Below are 12,550 nucleotides of genomic sequence, written 5' to 3'. Positions count from 1 at the left end.
CCGGTCTGCGTGCAGGCAGGAACACTACACCCAACCACCAGTATTCAGGGTAGTCTGGTGGTCAGGAAGTACTGGCTTCAAATAGCAGAGCTCATCCCTGCTAGCTGTCAGCCCTGGGTACCATGCTCCCTGAGCTGCGGCTTAAACATAGCTCAGAGGTGGACAGCTGTGACACCAGTAGCCAAACGGCTCCAGTTGTACAGAATGCCGACCTCGGCGAACACCTACTGTGCTCCTGCGCCAGAACTACAGCGTCACATATCCTTGTACCTAAGCCTCCGGTGTCCTTCTGAGGTCAGGGTTTCTGTTTTTAGTCCCATTTTACAGATAAGGAAACTGAGGCTCAGAATGGAAAAGTGCCCTACCCCCACATCTCCAGTAAGTGTTGGTGATGGAATTTAACTCCAGTTCAAGTAAATTCCGCACCTCTACTATGCGCCACGCTGCCAGCTAGCCATTGCGGCTTTGAGCATGCCTGACACGGGGGTTTGCCCTCAGAACTTGCTCTTCCGGCAGAAGACTAGGCCTGCCTTGGATTCCAGAGCGGCTACACCTTCAGATGTTTAGGCCTAGCCGCTGACCTTGCTCTATTCAGACAGCTCCTGCGAGGCAGAACAAGGGGACTGTGTGTGTCCGGGAAGGGCCAAACTCTTGCCCCCTCTACACTCGGCTGGCCTCCCTCAGACCCCGGCTCCTGGCAACGTGGGCCTGGGGCCCTGAACAGTGGATCATTCTCAATATGGCCTAGTTTTACAAAGCGAGGGTGGCGGCAGGCCACAAAAGCTGGACTCTGCTGGGCTTTCAGATGCCAAATTGGTGCCCAGTCCATAAACAGAAGGTGGCAGCTTGAAGCCTGTGCTTGGGTGCTGGGGGTTTAGGGAACGGCCCCTCCCTCCCCGGTCCTCTTCCCCTCTCCTCCCCCCTTTCCCCCCCCACCACTTCATTAGCAAAACAGGAGTAGCTCCAGTCTCATCAGCTGTCTTGAGGATTCGATGCCAAGTGGTTCCTGTTATGGTGCCTGGGAGACCTTCAGTACATGGTAACCAGTGCCCAGTACAAGTACTCAGCACTCAGTACACGGCACACAGTATATACAGTACAAGTACCCAATACCCAGTATATAATAGTACAGGTACTCAGTACACAGCACACAGTACCCAGTATATAATACTATAAGTACTCAGTACACAGCACATAGTACCCCATATATAATAGTACAAGTACTCAGTACACAGCATACAGTACACAGTATATAATAGTACAATTACTCAGTGCACAACAAACAGTACCCAGTACAAGTACTCAGTATACAAGTACACAGTGCACAGTATATAGTACAAGTACTCTGTACACAGAACATAGTATTTGGTACAAGTACTCAGTACACAACACACAGTATATAATAGTACGAGTTCTCAGTACACAGCATAAAGTACCCGGTACAAGTACTTAGTATACAAGTACACAGTGCACAGCGTACAAGTACTCCATACACAGAACTTAGTACCAGGTATAAGTTCTCAGTACTTAGCATATAGTATATAACAGTACAAGTACACAGTGTATAGCACACAGTATTACCCAGTACAAGTACTCAGTATATAGCACATAGTACCCAGCACAAGTACTCAGTACACATTACTTAGTACTCAGTACTCAATACACAGTTCATAGTACACAATATTAGAAGCTCATAGTGTGCTGGATTAGCAGGCCAGACATGCTTAGCTTAGCCTACCTCTGACACACACTGACTGTGTGAGCCTGGCTGAGTCCCTAGACTGGTCTGGATAAGAGAGTAGCTCCCAGCCTGCCCAGGGTTAGGGTGCTCCTTTCTGAGCTGTGCATTTTCAGTGTCTGAGCCAAGAGAACTCAGGGAAGCCAGGGAACTGCTCAGTGTGAACTGAGCCTGTCCACTGTCTGCACACTTGCAGGTTGACAAAACCCCTCCTTTCCCAAGGCAGCACACTCGGTGGGAGGACGACTCTGGCCCATTGCTCCCTTCATCCCAGCCTGGGACAGACAGTGGATACACACACCAACGAGGAAACTCTTGGGTGCTTGGGAGCTCATACAAGCCGCAGTTTACAGCTAAGGCGCCGAGGTGCCCAGAGAGAAGGGGAGGGGGACCTGATGTACACTTGTGATCTTAGTGCTCAAAAGGCTGAGGCAGGAGAATTGCGAGTTCAAGGCCAGAGGTTACATAGTAACTTCCTGCCTCAAAAGTGAAAGGGGGCCAGGTGGTGATGGCCCACACCTTTAATCCCTGTACTTGGGAGGCAGAGGCAGGCGGATTTCTGAGTTCGAGGCCAGCCTGGTCTACAGAATGAGTTCCAGGACAGCCAGGGCTACACAGAGAAACCCTGCCTCGAAAAAACAAAGCAAAACAAAACAAACAAACAAGACAAAGAAGAAACTTTGTATCAAAGCTTGGCTGTGGGAGGGCAAACCCAGAGCCATGTGAAGTCGTTCTAATGATGGCTTCCGGAACCAGTTGGAAGGGGCAGAGAGTGGCGAGCGCCATGCTGGTCCTAGCTGTGCAGAACTTCAAGGAGGAACTAGACATCCCTTTGCAGATAGGAAAACAAGGAAAGGCGAGACCTTACCTGAGCCAGGGCTGTGAGGAGAGGATCATTTCCTGGGGGGGAGGGGGGGCGGGAGAGAACTGTCTCTGTGGAGGTAGGGCTGCAGCTGCCTGGTTTCCAGCTGTGTGTGTATGTGTGTGTGTGTGTCTGTATGCATGTTTGTGTGTATCCCTCTGTGTGTGGGTGTGTCTGTGGGCGTGTCTATGTATCTGCATGTGTGGTCGTGTATCCCTCTGTGTGTGTTTCTGTGCATGTGTGCATGTGTCTGTGTGTATCTTTGTGTGTGTGTCTGTCTGTCTGTCTGTCTCTGTGGGCATGCCTGTGTGTATATCTATGTATCTGTATGTGTGATTGTGTGTCCCTCTGTGTGTGAGTCTGCCCATGTGTATGTCTGTGTGTCTGTGTGAACTGTCCACACATAACCTATCAAGACCTTCATAACAACCCTAGAGGAGATGTATCCATTTTCAGTGGAAGCCACTGAGATTATGACCCAAGACAACCTGTTCCAGACAAACAGAGCCCCGGCTAGCCCAACTGTGGTGCCCTGTGTTCAGGTTAGTTACATGATTTGAAAAACCCGAGGATGAGGCAGGGGCAGACAAATAGCCTATGTTTGGGAGTCCTGCTGTTTCAAACCTGAACGCACCATTTTGGGGACCGTCAGTGGGAGAGCATTGGAGTGGAAAGACTCTGCGCCCTGACATTTGACACTGATGAGAGTAACTGTCATTAAAGTACTGTATAAAGGCACGTGGTCCTCATTAGGAGCAGGAGCCAGACCATAGAAGCCATGGTCTAGCCTCAGGTAACATCATTCACGCATGCAGTAATGAACTTCTGGGCCTGTGCGTACATAGCTCTGTTATTAAGTCAACCATTTCCTGGTGGTTGCTGACAGTTTTGTTAGTGGTGCAATTCTGCTTTCTGGCCAGTTATTCTAACCAAGCATGCTTGGAGTGTGTGTCCTGGAAGATGAACCAGCGAAGTTACAGCATATATCAGAGAGGGAGACAGACAGACAGATGGACAGACAGACAAGAGAGAGAGAATGGGAGAGACAGACAGACAGAGACAGAGATACACACACACAGAGGCAGAGACAGAGAGATTATAAAGTCAATATAAGCATGGGACAGGAGAGCCTATTTGGACCCTACCATCACTAAGACACAAAACGCAATGGAGACAACGCAACCCCTTCCCCCTCACAGCTCCCCATCTCTGAGACAGACGGCCTCGTCAATCATCCTAAACCAGCAACAGAAGTTGAAGCCAAGGCCGCACAACTCGAGGCCGCACTGCCCATGTGGGACGCCGGATCTCACCGAGTTCAGCCTGAATGAACCTCACGGCAGCCAGCAGCCGGTCCTGACTTCTTTTCTTTGTCTCTCTGCTTATAACCTTTGTCCCCTAGAAAGCAATCAGAGGAGGCGGCCTGTGCCTCTGACCGTCACGACTAGAACACGAAGGCCTAGTGAAACCAAAAAGCCGGAATGAGGAGGCACAGAGATGAACACAAGCCAGTTCTGCAGGGCTCCATACACCATGTGACTGTACCTTGTGCGGTTGATATTCCCAGTTTAATCTTTAAATTAGAATAATGGTTATGAGACATTAATAATCAAGCCCCCTCCCCAGCGTACTGATAAAGACTGTTTAGGGAGGGTTTATTTGATACAGCTCAGTGCCGGGCATTGTCTATCCATCTGTCTTCTAATCCTCAAATTTACCCTGTGAGATGGACAAGTTAAGATCCCACACTCGGCGCACACCTTTAATCCCAGCACTTGGGAGGCAGAGGCAGGCAGATTTCTGAGTTCGAGGCCAGCCTGGTCTACAGAATGACAGCCAGGGCTACACAGAGAAACCCTATCTCAAAAACCAAAATAACAAACAAAACAAAAAACAAACAAACAAAAAGATCCCACATGCAGAGACTTCAAGATGGCTCTGCTGGTAAAGGTGCCTGCCACCAAGCCTGACCAGCTGAGTTACACTCCTGAGATCCTCGTGGTGCCAAGAGAGAACTCAGTCCCAAAAGTTGCCCTTTGACCTCCACCTACAGAGCATGGCATGTGTGAATTCCCACCACCCTATACCAAATCAATCAACCAGTAGCATAAACAAAACAAAACAAAACAAAACAAAACAAAACAAAACAAAACTTTGTTCAAAGATTCCGTGTTCCGGAGAAGGAAAACTGAGACTTCTAGAGGCAGTGTTCTGAACCTGCTGTTCCCTCCTGACAGGGGGGTACGGTGTCATCTCTCAGAGTGACATTTTCCCAAGTCTCTCCTTTTTTGGGTCGCCAATCTCAGGCGCTGATGTTAAGCGCAGATTGTTGACCTGGAGAGGACTCTGGGGAAGACACCATGTCGTTCTGTCCCCTGTCTCGGCCTTCACTTACCACTGCTGCCAGGCGTTGGGAGAAAAATGACCTGGGGGTGCAGGTTCCAGCAGGACCACTCCTGACTCTCTGAGCTGTGTTGACTTCAGCCCTCTGCCCACCAGCCAGGACTGGAACACAAGGTCAAAGTCTTCAGCAGTAGAGGGGGCACAGAGCAAGGGGTGGGGCTGGGCACTGTGTTTCTCCAGGAGCAGGACTCAGTCTGGCCAAGGAACCTTATGTGTCCTCGCTCCAGTGAGCAGCTTGACTTTTCTGGCTGATCCCAAGCCCCTGTGGACAGGCCTGGGGGGAGGGAGGGGTTCACAGGCACAAGCCAGCTGGAGATGAGCCTCTCTCCCCCACCCCCACCCCCACCCCCACCCCCACCCCTGCCACCCGCCCCTTGCTGCACCCCAGCAGAGGGGAGGACCGTTCCCTGGGCCACCACCGTGGGCCAAAGGCACAGGACAGGGCCTTCCCCGCCAGCCAGTTAGCTCACTGCTGTTCTGGGATGCTGGACGGATGAGGCCGAGAAGAGACGCCTGCCCGGGCTGTGAGGATGTGTGGCTCTCTGCTTCAGTATCCCAGAGATGGGAGGAAGCAGCGGGATCCTAGGTCCTTTCCACTGCCAAGGCTAGACCTCCAACCAGGAGCCGGTGAGACCAAAACACATCTGGCTGAACAGATAAGGATGCTGAGTGAGGTCCAGGGAGGGGGAGGAGTTGTGACAATCCAGTCTCTACTACCTGCTTCTACTTCAGCAACATCCACCTCAGAGGAAGACAGTGAAGGAGGTAACAGGGGAGCGAGCCTGGGGCCACAGGCAGGCTAGGCAGGCTAGGCAGGCACTGTGCCGCTGCGGTATAGCCCGAGCCTGTTCTTACATAACAGTAACAAGCACCCAGGACACAGCCCAGTTTTGACTTCTTACTTCCCACGCTTAGAACAGTCTCTCAGACCCTGCAACCCCTGCCAAGTTCCTCGTTGACTCCGATGCACTCAGGTTCACGAGAGTGAGCTGCGCTGCGTCCCTTCCTGATTCCCATTCCCCCAGAGCTCTGTGTCTGGGCGATCAGAGGAGAGCAGTTCTGAGCACTTCGGCTGAGCCAGCCCTTTCAGGTATCTGCTGTCCTTCACGACCGTCACATCGGAGCTGGGATCCAGTGGCCTGAGAGCCAAGTGTGTGCCTGCCAAAGGACCCAACACTGGCTCTACTCTACTGCATATGCCCACCGGAAATTATGACATGCCCGGTCAGAATGTTTGAATGAGAATGTCCTTAGGCCCAAACTAGACAAACTACAGCTCAATCTCCCTCTCTGTTTTTGTCTGTCTGTCTCAATGTCTCTCTGTCTCTTGGTGTGTCTCTTTGTCTTTATCTCTCTGGATCTCTCTCTCTCTGTCTCTCTTCCTCTCCCTCCATCCTTCTGGTGAGACGTTACCTCCCCAGGTCACTCAGAAAAGGCTCAAAGTGACAACCCTTGAGGTCAGAGGCCCCGGAGCAATGGAAGCCAGCCAGTGTAGAAGGTCTTTCCATCCACTGCCTGGTTGATGAACAACCCACACTCAAGGCTAGAGCAGAACTGGAGAGAATTCTCAAGTCAAAAGGCGTGGTAGGAAGGAGAGGCGGCCAGTAAACAAGGCCTCTGCCTGGAGTCTGGTTAGAGTCTCTCGACGGCCACACCGGCCTCTGACTTGCTGCCAAGCTGAGGATGGCCTTGAAGGTCTGGTCCTACTGCCTCTGCCTCCTACATGCCAGGACTAGAGGTGTGCTGGACCACGCTGCCTGGTGAACGCTGGGGATGAGACCCAGGGCTTCCTGCATGCTGGTCAAGCACTCTGCCTCCTGACTTGCTTGTGCTCTCTGTCGCTCTCGCTCTCTCTCGCTCTCTCTCTCTTCCCCCTTTTATTTGTCTGTTTTGTTTTGAGACATGGTCTCATTAGTTAGTTCAAACAGACCTGGACTATAGACTATAGACGTCCATCCTCCTGCCTCAGCCTCCCAAACTCTAGAACTGCAGGAAGGAACCATCCTGTCTGGCTTCCTTTCTTATTTTCCGATCCTTCAAGCAGCTGTCCTGGATGTCTTTCTGGTGCCCTCATTTAATTGCTCATCCAGGATCAACTTCTAAAAAGGTAACCCCTAGGGCTGGAAAGACTCAGTGGGTAAGCAAAGGGGCTGCTCTTCCAGAGGACCTGGGTTCAATTCCCAGCACCCACACGGCAGCTCACAACCATCTGTAACACCATTTCCAGGGGATCTGACACCCTTGCAGACACACACATATGCAGGCAGAATACCAAAGCATATAAAACAAGAACTAATAAGTCATTAAAAATAAATAAATACCAGCACTTGGGAGGCAGAGGCAGGTGGATTTCTGAGTCTGAGGGCTACACAGAGAAACCCTGTCTTGAAAAACCAAAAATACATAAATAAATAAATAAATAAAGGTTTTTAAAAAAAAAAATGCAATCATGGGCTGGCAAGATGGCTCAGTGGTTAAGAGTACTAACTGCTCTTCCGAAGGTCCCAAGTTCAAATCCCAGCAAGCACATGGTGGCTCACAACCACCCGTAATGAGATCAGACGCCCTCTTCTGGTGCATCTGAAGTCAGCCACAGTGTACTCAGATATAATAATAAATAAATCTTTGGGCCAGAGTGAGCAGGGGCTGAGGGAGCGGAGTTGTTGGGAGCGAGTGGGGCTGACTGGAGTGAGCAGAGGTCCTAAAAATTCAATTCCCAACAACCACATGAAGGCTCACAACCATCTGTACAGCTACAGTGTACTCATACACATAAAATAAATGAATAAATAAATAAATCTTTTTTTAAAAAAAATGCAACCACTGTGTGAAAGAGTTGGTACATCTGAAATATTATCACCTCAGAATCCACCCCACCCTGACTATGAGGAGATTTTACACTGGACTCGCTGACCCCGCCCTTGTCCCAGACCTGCATGCATTTTCACATGTTCTTGGCCTTTGTGTTAATTTCTTCACTGCATGCCTCCACTTTGTCCCTCAGTGCTCCACCAAGGCAAGCCAATTATCTCTCTTGCTGACTTGAGAGCATTCTTTCTCTATATATAGACAATGCTACCCCTCTGCTGTAAGTGTTATTTAGCTACCAACAATTTAAGTGCTGTTAGCTTTCGTTTTAGAGACAAATTATCATCACGTAGCCCAGGCTGGCCTTGAACTCACGATGTAGCTGAGGCTAACCTTGAACTCCTGGTCTTCCTGCCTCAGATTTGAAGTGTTAGGTGGCATATGCCACCCCCAACAGCTATATTTATACGTTTTTATTTAAATCTACTTTGAGGTGGTATGTTGGCTTAGACCTATAGAATAACATTTGAAAGGCTGAGGCAGAAAGACTGTATGCATTTGTGGCTATCCTGGTCTGCATAGCTAGATCCACTCTCAAAAAATTATTTTTAAGCCGGGCAGTGGTGGCACACGCCTTTAATCTCAGCACTTGGGAGGCAGAGGCAGGTGGATTTCTGAGTTCGAGGCCAGCCTGGTCTACAGAGTGAGTTCCAGGGATACACAGAGAAACCCTGTCTCGAAAAACAAAAACAAAAACAAAATATTTTTAATCTGCTTCTTTTTCTTTATAGTTTCTACCATTAATTGAATACATAAAAACCTCCCTGCAATGTGCTTCTACATGCCATGTTATAAAGATTTATTTATTTATTTTATGTATGTGAGTACACTGTTGCAGTCTTCAGACACACCAGAAGAGGGCATCAGATCCCATTACAGATGGTTGTGAGCCACCATGTGGTTGCTGGGAATTGAACCCAGGACCTCTGGAAGAGCAGTCAGTGCTCTTAGCCATTGAGCCATCTCTCCAGCCAATGCCATATTATAGATTACATAGATTTTTCTTAAAACATTATTGTTTTCTAATAGGAGGGCTTTGAACACAGGGACCCTACATGGATGGGTTATTACATGAAAATCTCAATTCGAGAGTTTTTGGATACCACTTTAGGAGGTATTGGTCAAGGAACCAATCTACTATCGCTCTTGGGTACCTACCAGAACTTAATGATAGGACCAATTGCTAAGACACAACACACTTTGGATACAGAACACAGGGCAGTGAGGTTGAAATTTACCTGAAAACTCACTCTCTGGTGGATAGTTTTCAAAGGGCTGAAAAGTGCCATGCAGGCCAGTGGCCAAGAAAAGATGGAGATGGTCCAGCAACCTGCCATGCTGGCCCGCCAGGTGAGATGTGCTCACCCAGAAATAGTGGCACAGACATTACAGGGGCGACCAACTGCTTTTGTCTTGGAAAGATTTCAGGCTTGATGGTGTAAACCTGGTTAAAAGGTCATGGCTGAAGAGGTCATAGGTCACAGGTAACAGGCCATAGGTAGGAGCCCTACTACCTTTGCTTTGTGTCTTAGTCAGGGTTTCTATTCCTGCACAAACATCATGACTAAGAAGCAGTTGGGAAGGAAAGGGTTTATTCTGCTTACATTTCCCACACTGCTGTTCATCACCAAGGAAGTCAGGACTGGGACTCAAGCAGGTCAGGAAGCAGGAGCTGATGCAGAGGCCATAGAGGGATGTTTGTTACTGGCTTGCTTCCCCTGGCTTGCTCAGCCTGCTCTCTTATAGAACCCAAGACTACCAGCCCAGAGATGGCCCCACCCACACTGGGCCCTCCCACCTTGATCTCTAATTGAGAAAATGCCTTATAGCTGGATCTCATGGAGGCATTTCCTCACCTGAAGCTCCTTTCTCTGTGATAACTCTAGCTTGTGTCAAGTTGACACACAAAACCAGCCAGTACACTTCACTAAATGACATGCTGTCAGTGTACCTTCTAAATATTTATGCTTCTATGCATAGATGAGTGTTGCCTTCAACCTTGGCCAGATAAGTTTCTTCCTGGGATGGCCAACATTTAATTGCAGGGACGACTAACTGGTCAAAGAGCCGAGACAGCTAAGTGCTCAGCCCTGAAGAGGACTTCTATACAAACTTCCCTCCATACCCCTAACTTACCGCACCCCACTCCTACCCCCTAGCCCCCACCCCATCCCACTTCCATCCTCCACCCCAACCCCAACTCCCACCCTACCATACTCCCACTCCCCGTCTCTTACCCCCCACCCTAACCCCCTTACCCCCCAGCCCCCCAGGCTACAAGAGTATTTAGCATGAACTGCTGGGCCACCTACTCAAACTTCAACCCGACAGAACGTCCATAAACTCAGCATGCCTCCTCTGTGAGGTGACGTGTCTACACTCGTTCAACACTGAACACATCTCGTGCTGTCTCCACAGGGTCACGTGCTCTGGGGACTAGGAATATACGCATCTTTATGGGCTGCGATTCAGTCTTCCAGGACTCTAGGAACTAGGAATTTCATTTCTGAACTAGTAGTTAAAGGAGAAGTCACAAACCCTTTGCTCCTAAAATGAAAAACAACAACAACAAAAAAAAAACAAAAAACAAAAAACAAAAAAAAAAACCGACCAGAGTTGCCCTACCTTCCCCTGCCTAAGCTGTCCTGAGGGCACGGCCACTGTTTGAATGCTGATGCAGAGCCACAGGGCTTCACCGGTTCCTGGTACTGTGACCTTTGGCAAGCAGCTTAACCACTCTTTGTAGCTACTTCCTCATTCATGAGAGTCACTCTGTGTGACAAGGACCAAGAGCCCCTACCAGACCTGATTGGTGTCCCAGGCCTTCAGTCCCAATACTAACCCTGAGGCAAAGGCAGCAGATCTCTGTGAGTCCAAGATTTGGCTGGTCTACATAGTGAGTTCTACCCCAGGCAGGGCGACATAGTGAGATTCAGTCTCAAAACAAAATCAAAAACCAAACCAAACCAAACCCACAGAAAAGCAAAACAGCCCACAAAGAACCAGAGTACACACGAAACAGGCCTCAAACATCATTGCCACCAGACCCAGCCAGACCCAGCCAGATCCAGCCAGATCCAGCCAGATCCAGTCAGACCCAGCCAGACCCAGCCAGATCCAGCCAGATCCAGTCAGACCCAGCCAGACCCAGCCAGACCCAGTCAGACACAGCCAGACCCAGCCAGACCCAGCCAGACCCAGCCAGATGAGTCAGACCCAGCCAGACCCAGTCAGACCCAGCCAGACACAGCCAGACCCAGCCAGACACAGCCAGACCCAGCCAGACCCAGCCAGACCCAGCCAGACCCAGCCAGACCCAGTCAGACCCAGCCAGACCCAGTCAGACCTAGTCAGGTCCAGCCAGGTGCAGGAAAGGCTTCCAGGAGGAAGTGATGGGGTGGAGGGACCTGGGGGTTGTAGTGATGGTGAAACTTGGTGACATTACCTGTTACCAAACCCCATCTCTAACACATGTACCAAGCAATGCCTTACATAGTACCTAGACAAGAACTGACAACTCAGTAACATGTGCAGTATGCACACATGCAGGCATGTTCACATGTGTATAGGCATGTTTGCATGCATGTGCGGGCATGTTTGCATGTGTGCGGGCATGTTTGAATGTGTGTAGGTATGTTTGCACGTGTGTGCAGGCATGTTTGCATGCATGTATGCTTACATGTATGTGAAGACCAGAAGTTGTAAGGTCTCCTCAACCATGTGTTACCTTGTTTTATGAGACAGGACTCCTCACTGAATTCTGCCAAGCTGATGGTTGGCCAATGAACTCTGAGGATTCTCTTCTCTGTTCCCCTAACCCTAAATCTGGGTTTGCAGACACATGTTCCTGCACCCCATTTTTGAGTAGGTGTTAAGGATCTGAACCCAGGGGCTGGAGAGATGGCTCAGCGAGTAAGAGCAGTGACTGCTCTTCCAAAGATCCTGAATTCAAATCCCAGCAACTACATAGTGGCTCACAACCATCTGTAATGAGATCTGATGCCCTCTTCTGGTGTATCTGAAGACAGCTATAGTGTACTTACATATAATAATAAATAAATAAATCTTAAGGCTGGAGTGAGCCGGGCTGACCGGAGCGAGCAACCTTCATTCCCAGCAACCACATGATGGTTCACAACCATCAGTACAGCCACAGTGTGCTCATATACATAAAATAAATAAATAAATCTGTAAAAAAAAAAAAAAAAAAGACCCAGCCTGGCAGGCACCTTACAGACTGAGCTCTCTCTCAAGCCCCAGCACTGCTTTTAGTAGTTACAAAGCTTGCCAGGTGTGGGGGTACCTGCCTGTAATCACAGCACTTTGGCAGAAGAGGCAGGAAGATCTTGAGTTGGAGTCTAGGCTGGGTCACTTAGTGACTTGTAAATAATTTTGCTTTTTAAAAGAGTAGCACTGAAGCCGGGTGTGGTGGTGCATGCCTTTAATCCTAGCACTCGGGAGGCAGAGGCAGGCGGATTTCTGAGTTTGAGGCCAGCCTGGTCTACAAGACAGGACAGCCAGGGCTACACAGAGAAACCCTGTCTCAAAAAGCCAAAAAAAAAAAAAAAAAAAAAAAAGAAAAAAATACACGTTTTTTCTCTTTTAAAGATTTATGTATTGGTTTTATGTGTGGTGCTCCTAACCACTGAGCCATCGCTCCAGCCCTAATTTTGCTTTTT

The 12,550-nt window shown here is 49.2% G+C and overlaps 1 protein-coding gene across 1 annotated transcript in view; it reads right to left on the bottom strand.

Moving 5' to 3' along the window:
- Dao (D-amino acid oxidase) overlaps positions 1-5,264 on the bottom strand; it is a 25,627-nt gene extending 20,363 nt beyond the window's left edge. Inside the window, exon 1 of the mRNA XM_021186929.2 lies at positions 4,996-5,264. The gene's annotated coding sequence lies outside the window, so the exon portion shown is untranslated. The remainder of the gene's footprint in view (positions 1-4,995) is intronic.
- Positions 5,265-12,550: the final 7,286 nt, after the last annotated feature.

This window comes from Mus pahari, chromosome 23 (assembly GCF_900095145.1).
Source record: "Mus pahari chromosome 23, PAHARI_EIJ_v1.1, whole genome shotgun sequence".
NCBI classification, from domain to species: Eukaryota; Metazoa; Chordata; class Mammalia; order Rodentia; family Muridae; genus Mus; species Mus pahari.
This window is presented reverse-complemented; position numbering and strand designations above follow the sequence as displayed.